The following is a 13,935-nucleotide window of genomic DNA, read 5'->3' as shown; positions in this document are numbered from 1 at the left end:
AGTGATCAGAATTAATGAACTCGCAATAACCTTTTCTGTTCTTGTTTACACGTTTTCTTCCTATTCACTCATAATGTACATGATTTAGAAAAAGCAGAGAGTTGAAAAGGCAGTGTGTGGGTCAGATATGTCCCATGGAGCACAGCATTGTGCTTCAGGCTTTAATCATATTTGCAAAGCTGCTATGTAGAAATGGCACCTTCTGACTCAGTCGATGCACAGAAACCCAGCTCGATTTTCAGAACCCTCTCTGCATTCTGAAAGCTAGAAAAATATTTGTACTGAGGAACAGGGAAGGTGGTCTTCAGAGTCACTGGAGTTTAATAGATGCAGAACAATTCCTCCTTTTTTTTTTTTTCAGTGTAGTACCATAGTTCAGTCTGGAGGTTGGGAATAATGCAAACCATTGGATCCACCTTTCCTTTTATTCTGAGATTTGGAAGTCTCTTGGGATGTCACCAAGGAAATGTCACATAAACCCTCATTTTCCCAAGATCAACTGAAGGTTATGCCACTGTGGTTCATTCAGTTCAAGGTTAGAATGACAAAAGGTTCCCTTTGATTTTCATAATGTTTAAGGCTAAACTTGTGGGGCTGCATGCTCATCTGGACATCGCTTCTCTCTGACTTCATGGAACAGGACAACTTCTAAATGCTTCATCTGATCAATTGCAAAAATTTCAGAGACTTCCTGTTATTACTGGGAGAGAGAACACCACTAATTTGTGAAAATACTAGGAAATCAAAAAGGGAAAAAGAGGGGAACAGCAGTAATTTACATACCGCTGCATTTGTAGATGAAGCAACTGGGTGATAGCATTCGCATACCAATACCTTTATCTCATCTCTGTCTATCACTCTAGAAAAGTTATCATGTGAGCACATTGAAAGATCTGACGCCAGATAAATACAGGGCTTGTATGCAACCTCTGCAGAACTGGAGGATAATGAAGGTCCAAAGTTAGAAGGAAAAAGGATGAGGGACACACAGCAACCCTGATACGAGGGAATTGAGGGTACCCCACTACAGCAGTAGTGTAGGTGTGCACAGAAACCCTGATAGTGACATTTGGAGGACCCATTTACTCAGGGAAAGGAGGTAGATGGGGCATTAAAATGCTATTGTAGGAGAAAATGAGGGATTCCTGAAGAGGAAAATGTTGAGATCACAGCAACCCATACATAGCCTGTTTGGGGGCACGCACATGCCCCAGGCATTGCAGGGGGAGCTGAGAGGTTTGGAAAGGTAGCATATGAGGCGTTTGTGCGGGGGGGGAGTGCGGCTTATGGAGTAAATCCCTGTATGAGAGAGCAAAATCTTCAAAGGAATGGCTGTAGCTAGTGAACTGCCCTCAAGAAGTGAGAAATAGAGGGCAGGCCAGCCATCTTGCACTGAGCAGCTATGCTGACAGAGCTGCTGAGAGCGAGGGGCGCCAAGGCAGCAAATGGGAAAGGTTATTTCAAACCATGTGGGCTGGTTCTGGCCCATGTATGACTTGCTGAAAACCAGAGAAACTGGTTAGTAACTCAGGCAGGCTAGAGTGGAGCCCAGGGCTGGACAGAGCTCGGAGCAGAGCCACACAAGCAGCTGTGAACTTGGTCCCTGCAGAGCAGCTGAAACTGCCTGCCTGGCTGCTCCTCTCCGTGCTGGTGCAGAGGTGGTGCATCTCAGGGGCTACTGGGCAGTCCCTGTGCGTGAAAGTACCATGCAGAGGCAGGTAGTCTCTGGAAGTTGATGTATGGCAAATTCCTCATTCTTTTTACCTCTTTTTGCTTATGTACTTGCATAACAACGTCAAAAGATGAGAGAGACCCTCAGAGGAAAGAGTAGTGAAGTGATACTGGGACTCGCTCTGAAGATTTGTAAAAATGAGGGGAGGAGAGCCCATGGTTGCATTTGAGGAAGGTAGAGCATGCTGGATTCACAGGACTCATCTTTAAGTACCACTGATGTAAAATTCCGATTGAAAAACAAATGTGTCTTAATAGAAGTTTCAAGTACTGCTCTATTTTCTGAATTTGTTAGCTTTTTTTGTTTTTCCCTTCTTAGTGCTGAGTGTTCAAGCTCACAAGGCAATAACTTTACACTGCTAGTATTTCCAAGTTCTGTTTCTTTAAGAAGTTCATAAACCTTGTCAACAATACCCCAGTAAAGCTCTCTCTGCTGCGCTATCTAATCCAAAGTAGTTTGTATCAGATTTATGTTCTGGCAGCTCTGTGATAAACTTGGACTCTACCACATTACAAACACAAAAGATTACTTAAAGTTGTTGTTATTGAATTTGAAGGACTCTTTTGTTTCATGGAGTCCACACCCTCGTACCAGGGTTGTGGTCTCCAATGGCTCTGCACCTCATACATTTACAAACTTAGGCAGCCTGGAATGAAGACGTTTCCACCAGTGACAATATTTTGGCAGATTTAACCTGTTCTTTGTGTTAAAATTGTGCATGTCAAAAAACACAGTAGAAGATATAAAGCATTGGAGAATTCAGTGAGGTCTGGTATTTTGACCAAAGTGTCCTTGAGATGTAAATGTTAGGTTTCTTCTCTCTCATGTACGTCCCCTTAAACTTGATGTCTCAATTCATAAGGCTTCCTTGAAACCCTGGATCAACCTTGTGAAGTTCCTAGAAAAAGACAATTATGCAAAAAATTATCAGACTGTTGATTCCCCTGGTGTGAGGCCTTGCAAACTTGAGCCTGAAAACATAAAAGACTGAAGCTATGATGTCAGTCACACCCTCAACACAAAGATTATAGGTGTAACCAGAGGAGGAATTCATCACAAAATCTCTCTGATCTGAAATCAAGCAGAACTCTGGAAACAGCTGCCAAATACCCAAGGCCAGAGACCTCTCATCCTGGGGCTGGTTCTCATGTTAATCCAGTGCTCTAAAGCTTGTTCTATCCCCAGTTTATGGAAAGAGGAAAGATGACTGACATCCATTGTGGAAGCTGGGATGTTTTATTTGTTTTTTTTGTTAAAATGAATCTACATTTGGCTGAAGGAATAGTAGTTTTTCTTACTATGACTTAAGGAGAAAAAGATATTTACTATCTCTGCACTTCCAAGTGAGAAGTTCACCTTATAACATCAGGTGTACCCTTGGGGTTGCAGCTGACAGTGACTGCCATCATTAATAGTACAATGGTCTGTACTGTCTAACTGCCCCTGGAGCAAAAGATCAGTTTAATCATTAATGAATTCATCTTTAAATTACTTGTCTTGAAAAGGTTATATATTACTTGTGTGGGACCACGCAGCCTGGTTTCTATGTTGTTTCTGTACTCATGACCATCACTATTTTGCACGTTCATTGTCTGATTCTGCCGACGTTCGTAAAGCATTCACGGAATTTGGGGGTTTTCTTCTAATGTTATATCCCAAACGCATGACTCTCTAGCTCAGTGGGACTGTGGTGGAGGGTCACTCTGCATTGCTCTAAGACCTGTTGGAAGTCCAGGCATGCAAAGGCAGCAGCTGAACAAGGCAGGGACAGGCAGAGGACACAGTGAACTTCTCAGCTGGCTTCTCGTTTCCAGCCCCATGCTCTGTACCGTTGTGTTCTGCTGTGAGAATCCTTCAGTTCTTCTTCCCTTTGGGTCTTTAATGCTAGCAGATGGAAATCCACCTCAACTTTCAAAAACTCTGAATAATTTACTAAGAACAAAATTGTTGGGTCTGAGAGCTGGTTCCTTCTCTCTCTCTTTCTCCTTTTCTCTCTGCAAACTGCCTTTCAGAGGCAAAGTTTCTAATTACAGGTCAGGGAGGCAGGTTTAATCACACAGCAGAGCCCTTGATGCAGCATTAGAGAGTGTTATTTATACACCTGAATTAATAGGGATGCAGCATTTCAGTCGAGAAGAATAAGGTGGTTTTCAATTTCACTCTTTTTATGTGAAACCAACCACATCAGATTCACTGGGCTTTTTGACCTAAATTATTGGGATTCTGAGTAACTAACAAGTAACTGCTGTGCAGAGCTAGAGGAAAAAGAAGCAAGAATAGACAGAGAACTGCTCACATAGCAGGGGAACAACAGAAGCAGGATGTATCAGAAAAAGCCGTGAGGGGATACAAAGAGGAAGCCATTGGGAAAACTGAACAGGGTAAAAATACACACGTGCAGAGCTCTATCCCAAGGAAGACTTTTGGGGAGTGGTAGCATCCACAGAAACTGAAGGGCAGTCTGCAGCGTGTTGGCACGCACTCAGATACCTCAAAATATTGTTGTTCTTTTAAGGCCAAGAATAGGAGAGGTGGAGATGAAACCTGAAGCGTGTGAGGAGTCCCTTGTACTCTGTGCTGCAGGGAATGGGATCCCTGCACCGTCAGCACTTAGAGACACCGTCAGCTTTTACTGAAGGTATTGGTTCTGTAGCACTGAAAAGAAGTGGGGAGTCCTGGACAGGATTGTTCCTGCAGTGTTGTGAGCTCCAATGTGACTTATTTATAGCACTACAGAGATGAATTTTCTCTGCTATTTTGGATATGAAACTCACAATCCCTGTGGACTTTTATCCAGTTTTATCTCTGTCTCTAACTTGTGTAGTTTGGCTTCATGTTTGGTTTTTGCTTGGCTGCTTGGAAAGCCTGTGAAAATTTCTAGGAGCTTTCTGGACTTCTTTTAGGGTTAAAAAATGGGAGATGTGTGCTTATGCATGTGATTCTCTAAGCTATGGAATGCACTGAGTTGACTAAGATCCTGATGCCCAGAGTCATCATTCGGACTCTGCGATAGGTTTGTGTGTCTCCCACTAGGTAGATATGTTGGGCCACGTGATGGGAAAGGGCCCCCCAAGGGCTATTCCTTCTAGCAGCACTTCCCCTGGTTGTGGTTCATGGGTAAGGCACCTCTCCCACAGTGTGCCCAGGTACCTGCAAAGCTATGAAGCTCACCGTGACCTGCCAAACCAACATGTCTGCCACGTGAAAATCCCAAAGCGACAGAGAGAGAGGGTTGCTATGCTTCAAAATAGCTAAAATGCAGGTTCTGTGGGTATGGAGCAAAGCCTAGCAGCCAGAACACCGGGTCTTATGCTCAGTATGTGAGACTTGGCATGGCCTTGAGCTCCTAGAAGCTGTATTTTGCTGCGAGTGGTAGATTTCTAGAAGCTGTACTCAGCAGTCTCTAAGCTAAGCTGAGACAGATGAATGCAATGCAGTCAGTACCTATATGATATATTACTTAAGGAAAAAAAGGTTATCTACTTCTGTAAATTTACTTTCAATCTCAAGATATTTTTTTTGTTTAGTATACCTAGACTGTGAACCTTGTTCTCATGTATGTCTGCAAATCATTACCATAGTGCTGGAGCGGTATGTGCATGGAATAGAAACTGATTCACCAGGTATAGAGCGTCGCAGTGCTCTGGCCATTGGATCTGTCAGGCTGGGTCTCCAGCAGTCGTGAGGATCCAAAACTGTGTTGCAAGCTGGATGGAAACTCAGTTGCAGAAAAGAGGTCACAAGCGTGAGAGAGCAAGCAAAAGAGAAGTCTTCAGCAGAGAAAGATGGAAAATACTGCTCCCCTGGACGCAGTGGGAGCAGCCGAGCTATGCTTCCTAGGCTTTGCATTGCCAACAGGAGGTTTTCTGCCAGGCTGCAAGGGAGGAGGATGCGAGGTCTGTGTGCGCTCTCCCTGTGACATCCCTGTTATTACTGTCACATGCAGGTGGCTGACACCCGCCGTGACAGAGGCAACCGAGGGTTTGGTGTTGTGCTGTACTAGACAACTTGTCAGGTGTGTGATAGTCAGGCTGCCCTTCCTGTGGGAGGAGATTTAGAGAGCACTGTTGCTTTTTGGTATGTACGTGGTTTTCTCCTCCAAAAATAGCTATCTGCCGAAGTGGGAGGATTTCAGAGATGGGAGAGGATTAGCAGTGATGACATGGATGGTCATATTTCAGGGCAAACACCTGTAAATCAGTCTAAGCCTGTAAGTAGCAACCTATTAAACTGAGTTCACCTCAGCAGCACTCACCCTGTGTCTGTTCAGGAAGGCTGGAGCCAGCTACCCAGCCCTTGGAGTACGGCTGGTGCTACAAGCTCAGCCTTTTCCCACCTTCTGTACCAGTGCAAATGGAGCAACTGTGGATGTTTACAGCTGACAAGACAAAACGCATTAAAGAGGTGATGACATCTTTTTAATACGTCTTCTGCATTTCTACTTCTATCTTATCCCATTTCTGACCCTTCTTGGAGCTCTGAAACGCTTTTCCTTCTTGTTTTGTTTTTAGGGGCTTTTTAGTAGAGAAATTCTTTTTGATATTAGAGATGTTAGATCAAGTCTTGCAGTGCTGCCCCTTCTGTTCAGCAGAAGAGCTGCTAGCAGGGATGTGTTGCCTGGTTTTCTAGAGGTGAAGCATACAGCTGTTCTAACATCCCATGCCCTTTCCAACCTGCAGGCATGCAGTGAGAAATCAGGGTATTAACTTGAATCCTCTGTTATTGCCACTGGTTTCTCCTCTTTCAAAAAGGACTCTGCCATGTGGAATTTCTGAATGAACTGCTGCAAACTCCCGTTTAATGAACTTTGCGTAACAAAGTGTTAGGAAAACATTTCCTATAGATACATGGCTTAACCACAAAGTATTAATGATTGTTAAGTTACTTTGTGAATAGACACTCTGTGCCTGTGACCTGGTAGTGAAAATGTTATAGGGTCATGGAGCTCAATCCAGTTCTCATCAACTTCCAGAGTGATTTCTGACATTGCAGTATTTTTGTGCTTGGGTTCCACTATTCCATTATCCTGGGTTTCTAGAAAAATAATATCAACCTCACCAAGGCTCTGAAGACATCCGAGATCTCTGGCTAGTTCGTATGTGCAACTGAGATTGCATAAGGAAAGCATCCTTATATTTTCTCATATTCAATTTTTCTGTTAGCCGCTCTCCCTTTTATATAACTCACTTTATATAACTTAACTTATAATTTACAGTGAATATTGCTGTGAAAGAAGATCCAGTCATTTCAAATATTAGGTTTTAATAGTAGCTTATAAGTTTTCTTCCTGTTTAAAGGAAGCTAGCAAAGTTTCATCATTCTTATTAGCTTGTCACCACTAGATTGGAGTGTTATATAATATTTTCTTTGTTACAGGGATCGGTAGTAGATACTTCAGAGAAAGCATCTCATATAAGAAGATGTACAATAGAGAGTCACGTGGTTTCTCACCTGTAAGGGAATTTTCTTCTGTATGTGAGGCAGAGTGAATATCCAGCAGGAACTGAGGTTCCAACTCTGACCTCAGCACGTGAGCTGGTCCCATAGGGTCTAATAAACCACTGATTCCAATAGGACTGTGAGCGTGGGGATTCCAGTGATGCTGATGCTGAATTTTGCAGAAGGGACTGGGAATAAGGAAACAGGACAGGTTCGACAAGGCAAATGCATTTCTACTGTTTCCATATGAGCTCAGTAAGATAACTGCTGCAGATCTAAAAGGCTCCTAAGAGTCACCACTTCTTCAGGTCAGTTACATAAACTGTTCTCCCAAGAAAAGAAAAAATTGGCATTCAAAACAATTTGCATCCAAAGAAATCAAAGTGAATGTCATCATCCCTGTCTTATAGATGCAGAAACTAAGATTTCAGCAAAGATTTATGCAAGTGAGAGAAAAATAGGAGTCAAATCTTGTATAAGGATGCTCTTGTAAATAGGTGTCCTGTGTTTTCACTGATAAGTGTTCAGAGTTCCTCTGGCTTTGGAGTTTGGGAATTACTGGGAACAATTGGTATGCCTCTGAGATGCTGCGTTCATCACTTCAGGATTGTGCTGATAGTCACTTTCCTTGCTGAAACATGTCACCCTAGTTTCCTTCCAGGAACTTTGGGTGTTAATTTCTTAAGAAATTTTTGTTAATTGTAATGTAAGCAGCTTTGGGGGAGGGGAAGAATCAGCTGTAGCAGAAAGAAGATCTAGTTCTGCACGTACAGAACAATAAAGATCTGGCTGTGGCAAAACCCTGTTCCCAAATTTTCTCGAGTGCTTTTGGGAAAGACTGCACCTCTGTGGGAAGCACGGTTGGCCTGGGTGAGTTGCTGGCATACAGCTGTCGATAAAAAAATGCAGTCTGTGCCATTGCCTGCGTAAAGAACATTTCATTTTCTAGTAGGCATAAAGAGTTGCCAGTGTCATTGAAATTTTGTAGCTCTGAATAGTTGCTGTAAATTTCATCTGGGCAATATCCCCAATTGTGTTAGATATAATTACATTCAAAGTTCTTTTTAATCATTTATTTGGAACATGTCCCAAGATTCAGCAGTTTTGGATTGGGACAGAAATTGAATTATTTATTATCAATTAGAGGTTGTCAGAGCCTTTGACACCACGTCGAGCTGGCATTGTTTGGTATCTGTATTAATGATCGTATAGATAAAAGCATGAAATTATTGGTTAGAAAGCTTTATTCTAGGCTGAGAAGGCTAGTTTGCATACTTGGCTGGATGCTTCCCTACACTCACTGTCATTATGGCTCTGTTTAATCAAGTCAATGTTGCCTGTGGAATCGCTTGCCCATAAATTGATGAATTGAGTGTAAGAATAATTCCCCTTAGATGGAACCCAGTTGTGACTTCCCTTGCCATCCCAGCCCAGCACATTTAGACTCTTCTGCTTTGGCTGTGGTCTGCTATAGACCCTGGAACAATCTTTGTCACATCTGTTCTTTTCTTACGAGAGCAATTTATTGATGGCTATTGGTGCTATGGTAATGCTGGATGCTGAGCTTTTGTTCCCCCAGGTGAGGGGATGGAGATGATAACCTCACAGATGTTCTTGAGCTCTCTTCACAGCTCTCTTCTGCATCCTTCTCTCATCAGTGTGGGTCTTAAAAATAATTTTTCTTATTGTGTTTTGGCACTTTGCAAGAAACTTCAGTTTAAGAGGAAGATCACGTAACAGGAGACTGCGCAGGGTAATCCCAGATACATTGCTGCAGAAAGGGAAACTGTCAGGAAGTCAGAGGAAAGGAGCATGGAGAAGATGCCACTTGTCTCCTTGAGTGGCAAAGGAGCGGCTGAGGAGAAAGGATGCTCGTGTGACGTTATCTCATCCCCATGTCTTCTGGATATGGCTGTTGCCAGGGCTAGTATAGCCTTAGTGGGAGAAAGAGGAAAAAAAAACCTTCTGAGGACATACTTGCACAATTTTTTGTAGCAAATACATATTTTTTCTGCCTACGCTCTGAGCTGCTGGAAGCAATGTGCATTAGCCCAGTACAGAGGCTGATCCAGCATGTTACAAGATATGATTTGAACAAGGTTATAAGAAGTTACATGCTAGATCCAGGGAGAGAGCAGGAACTTCTCATATGATAGATAAAATAATTCATGTTATAACTCCCTCACCACTTCTACTCCCCATTGGAGTCAGTTTCCCTCATATCAATCTTCTGTGAATTCCAGTATCGTTTCTTGAAATTTATGTAAATTTCTCAGTGGGATTACTGATCTGTTAGGGTTTTTCTTCTTCCAAATTTTTTTTTCTGCTTCACACACACTTATCAAAAGCAGGGTTGCCCCGCTGCCACAAGGAAATTATCACATACACCACTTTTCCAATTATTTCATTACAGCAAAGGAAACTGGAACTAGAGAAAGACAGAACTTCTCATTTTACTGGGAAATGTTGAGATTTCAAAACCTTTTCCATTCCAGAATGAATCAAGTTTTCAATCAAACTTTCTTACAAAATGAAACTCTGAAAACATTGTTTTGTTTTGATCAGAGCAGTTCCTCTGATTTCAGTGTCTTTAAACTGGAAAAAGTTATTTTATATAGCTTTATGTAACTTTTAATATAATTGTATTTTTTGTTATTTTGAAAAGCTTTTCTCAACAACGTCCAATACACTGAAAATGCCAAAATAGGCCTTTTTGACGCTATTGAAATACCTCATTTATTTTGTTGAACAGAAAAATCACCATGTTTTTCAAAACAGTTGGGTTTCAACAAACATATTTTTCCTTTAGCATTCCTCCACACACAAACATTCATTATCTAGACAAATATTTTAATACTACGTAACTCTCATTCTTTTCAAATTGCTGCCTGCATGGTAAGAAGTACCTCTTCCAGTGAGCTCATTTGGAAAAGCCGAAGCTGTACGTATCCAACCTCTCAGGCTCAGTACTGACTTCCACAAAGGAAAGTATGCAACTGGAATTCCTGGAACAAACCTCTCTTGAAGTATGTGCTTTGTATCACAGACGCTATTTCTCAAGAAAAAAAAAACCCAACAACCAAAATCCAAGCCAACCAAAGCCCAGCCCGTAACAACAAATCAATAAAAATAAACCCACATTTGTTATAAATCAGCTTTTGTCTTGACTTGCAGAAGGTGCAACGGCCCCTTCATCCGCTTAAATCCTTTTACTTAGGGGGAAAAAAGTGCAAATGGAGAATGTGGCATGTCGAGCAGCGGTACACACGCGCCTCAAACCCTGCGAGCAACTTTTCTTTCCCAGTCTGGTGGTGATGTTTCTGATTCCCAACGTCCCTCTTCAGAAGCTGACAAGCAGCAGCAACTCTCAACTGAGGCAGACTTGGGAAATGACTAATTAAACAGTGATTGCGGGATTGCTTCCTGACCTGGGTATCAGACCACAAGGGTGAAGCTTCATAAAGATAGAGTGAATGCAGGAAGCAGTCCTGCATAGTTCCACAATAGGGGCATTATGGAGACATGCCCTGGAGGCTGCTTGAGACCTCGCTGAATGGATCCTGATACCATCGGGGAATGGAGTACCTGCTAGTTCAAAGCAAGCCTGAATGCAGGTTTTAATCCCTTCTGACAATTGTTGAGAGGAAATGGCCTTTCCTCTGACCTTATCGTTGTAAACAACAACTAGTCATCAGGTTTGTCCTGCTAAGGGAATAGTCAAGGTCTATGCAAGGATTTTACTTCAGATTTTTTTTTTTCTTCTTCTCTGATTACAATGGTTTAATTCTCTAGACCTGAAATGCATTCTCACCCCTTAATATACTGGCTTCAGGTACATTCTTTCTTAATTATTGAGTCCATACAGCTCGGCCTGGTTCAAATTATCTTCTCCGAGCTGTGAGCAGACGTCCCATGGCCAGTTTCGGTACTCAGCCCTGTGGTTGTTTTTGTGATGGCTGTTGTGAGATGCCTTTTGGATACACCAGTATCCCCAGAACTGGGTGTGAGACAATCTGACAAACTCTTCCAGCATGACAGAGAATCACTAAGAGCTATTTTCAAATGGCCAACAGGCCGGATGGAGGACTTGCTGCTGGGCACTATTAGAGTGGCAGTTTTAACATGATAGAAGGATGCATACGCTTCTGGAATTGCAGCAGTGGGTGGATTTAACTCTGTGGATTCATATGGCTTGTAGTGCTAAGACAATACAGATGACTGAGGAAATGAGACAGTAGCTTTTGCTGCTCCTGGGGTTAGAGCCAACTGTCTGTAACCAGCAGGACAGAGTGATGATGCAGAAGAGGGCTGACCTGCTGTACTGACAGAATTTGAGGGTGATGAAATCCACTTTCCCCCAGATCTGTGCAGGACTCTACCACTGGCAGGCCCCCAGTATTGAGAAGTGCATCACTGTGGCCCCCTGTAAGCATCCTCTTCCCAGTTGCTGCTCATCAGGTGCTAAATAATGTAACAGAGATCAGCTGTCACAGCCTTTCTAAAAGGGAGTTTGCAGAGCTATTAGGAGGGCACTTCTGTGCCTGGTCATAGACCTTGGCAGGGTACAGGAGGTTTAATTCCAGTGGAGGTTATGGGTAGCACTCACATGTCTGCTCTTTGGTCCCCCACACTAAGTCAGATAACAAGCCAGAAGAGATTTCTCCCTTGTACTGCACAGCCTGGCTGATCACTGCAAAATGAGGGATGGGCTGCAGAAGTCAGCGTGCCTGAGCTCTCTGAAAGTCACAGCTTTTTCACTGGAGCAAAGGAACATTTCTTCCCTAGGTAAAGACAATGAATTGTAATTTTTTCATGTTATCCTGGTTGACCCAGCTTAGTGTCTGCTTCTCTAGCTTGTAAGGATTCTTACTACATACTTTGACAAGAGAAATGTGGTGTATTTTCAGTAGGCTGAAGTTCACTATATGTAAGTCCGTATTTCTAGTGAAAAACCGATAAGGGTCTGCAAATGAGAAAAGGTTAAAAGCCACTTTCTCTGGTTTTGTAGGAATGTCTGAGTGGGCTGTGGCAGGCTAAGGTGAGACTGGTGGATTTTTATAGAAAGGATGGCTGTTTTTCACAATTATGTACTACCTGTGGTAAGTTTGGGCTGTGTTTTGTGTAACGTATCTGTGAGCAAAGGGAAAAGCCTGAACACTGGGGGGAGCAATCTCTGAACACCGCATACATCCTCTGCCAAGTGGATGGTCAAGGTCAGGGTCTCAAGTGGTGAAGGAAACGGGGGTGGATCTGCCCTGTGCTTTGTCTCTGGCACCCACACGTGCTGTGGCTATGAATGGACTGTACCCAAGGGGATGGGTTTCTCTGATTTTCGTTTGGGATCTATGGCTGTGGGTGGAAGAGGGTGTTATAATAAGTATTTGCAGTCTGTCCTGTAACCATGTGAAGTTGTTTTGCTTGAGTCATACCAAAATGAGTTGGGATCACTTTGCTTCTAGTTTTGTTCAGAAAACAACTATACAAGGCTGTGGCCCACGTGTGCCAGTGGGACTGAGACAGGAGTAAGTGGGAAGGATCTCAAGAAGCTCTGATGTGATATGCCTGAAAAGATTTCCTTTCCTCCCACCCTGGGGTTGACCCTTGTGGCAAGGTCGCGTAATTAGGCTGCTTGGAGATCTGGTCACTGGGTACGGTGTGCGCTCTATACCTTGCAGGACACCATCAGGTCAGGAGGGGCAGTACCACCATCCCAGTTGCCATGTGTGTGCTGTCTGCATCATCTGTCCAGTGTCTGCATCCAGTTCGCGTTGTCAGAAGACTGAAAGGAAGGATATTAGAGGAAGTATTCCCCTTTCAGTTGGGATTAACGCAGTATTTTCTGAAAGAAAGGCTCTCCTTCCACCTCACCCCTTCTCCCCTCTGAGATTTACTTGTTTATATATTTGCAGGTGGTAGCTCTTTGCCTTGTTGTGGTATCACCTGTGCTAAGGAGAATCATAAAAAGCTCAAGCACTTATAGATTCAGTAGTGGGAGCTGTTTCAACAGTGATAAAATGCTGCTTCTCCCTCAGTTTTGGAATACCTATCATGTTTTCTTTTCCCACCCTGAGGTTCCCTTTAAGACTTTTTGAATTATTTCCTCCACTTTATAGAGCTGTAACAAAGGATGGGTGCCTGGATCACTGTGCCAGCTTTACCTGAGTAAAAGGGGCCACAGAGAGGCTGAAAGGGTGCCTGTCAGCGGGCTACTAATTGCATGTGTCCATCAGCAGGTTGTCCTTCTGCCGAAGAATGTTATCTTGAGATGAATCCATAGGCAGCACAGAAGGGTCTTGTTGAGAGAGGCAGACCAGGGAGCTATAGAGTGCCGCTACTTAGCAGGATGGTGTCTTCGCAGCAGGTGCAAGAGCGAAAGAAGAGCGCTAGCTATGTGAGAACTGCTTTGCCTTGCAGTGATTGTGTTCAAAGAGAGTACACTTTGCTTTTCTTTCTCATAAGGGACCACTTGCGTTGCATTTTGCGCAGCTCTGCAACATTTCTGGAAGTCTGCAGTAACTGGTTAGCATTCTGTGGTGCTTGTTTGTGGTGAGTGAATGCTGCTTTCCCTGCTTGTTTTGTCCCATGCATGTTACACTGTGACACTTCAAATGCACTGTTTGTAAAGAAGAGCAATCTTTGTGTTTCAGAGCTTAGTGAATACCATAATGGACTGTCTTGGCAGTCTTCGTACCTGAGATTTTTTTTTTTTTATTATTATTATTTTCTGTACAGGAGCAGCACATTTTGCTGTTCTGCACAACCCA

Source organism: Gymnogyps californianus, chromosome 16 (assembly GCF_018139145.2).
Source record: "Gymnogyps californianus isolate 813 chromosome 16, ASM1813914v2, whole genome shotgun sequence".
In the NCBI taxonomy this organism is placed as follows: domain Eukaryota; kingdom Metazoa; phylum Chordata; class Aves; order Accipitriformes; family Cathartidae; genus Gymnogyps; species Gymnogyps californianus.
The sequence above is the reverse complement of the archived record's forward strand: the minus strand, read 5'-3'. Positions refer to the sequence as shown.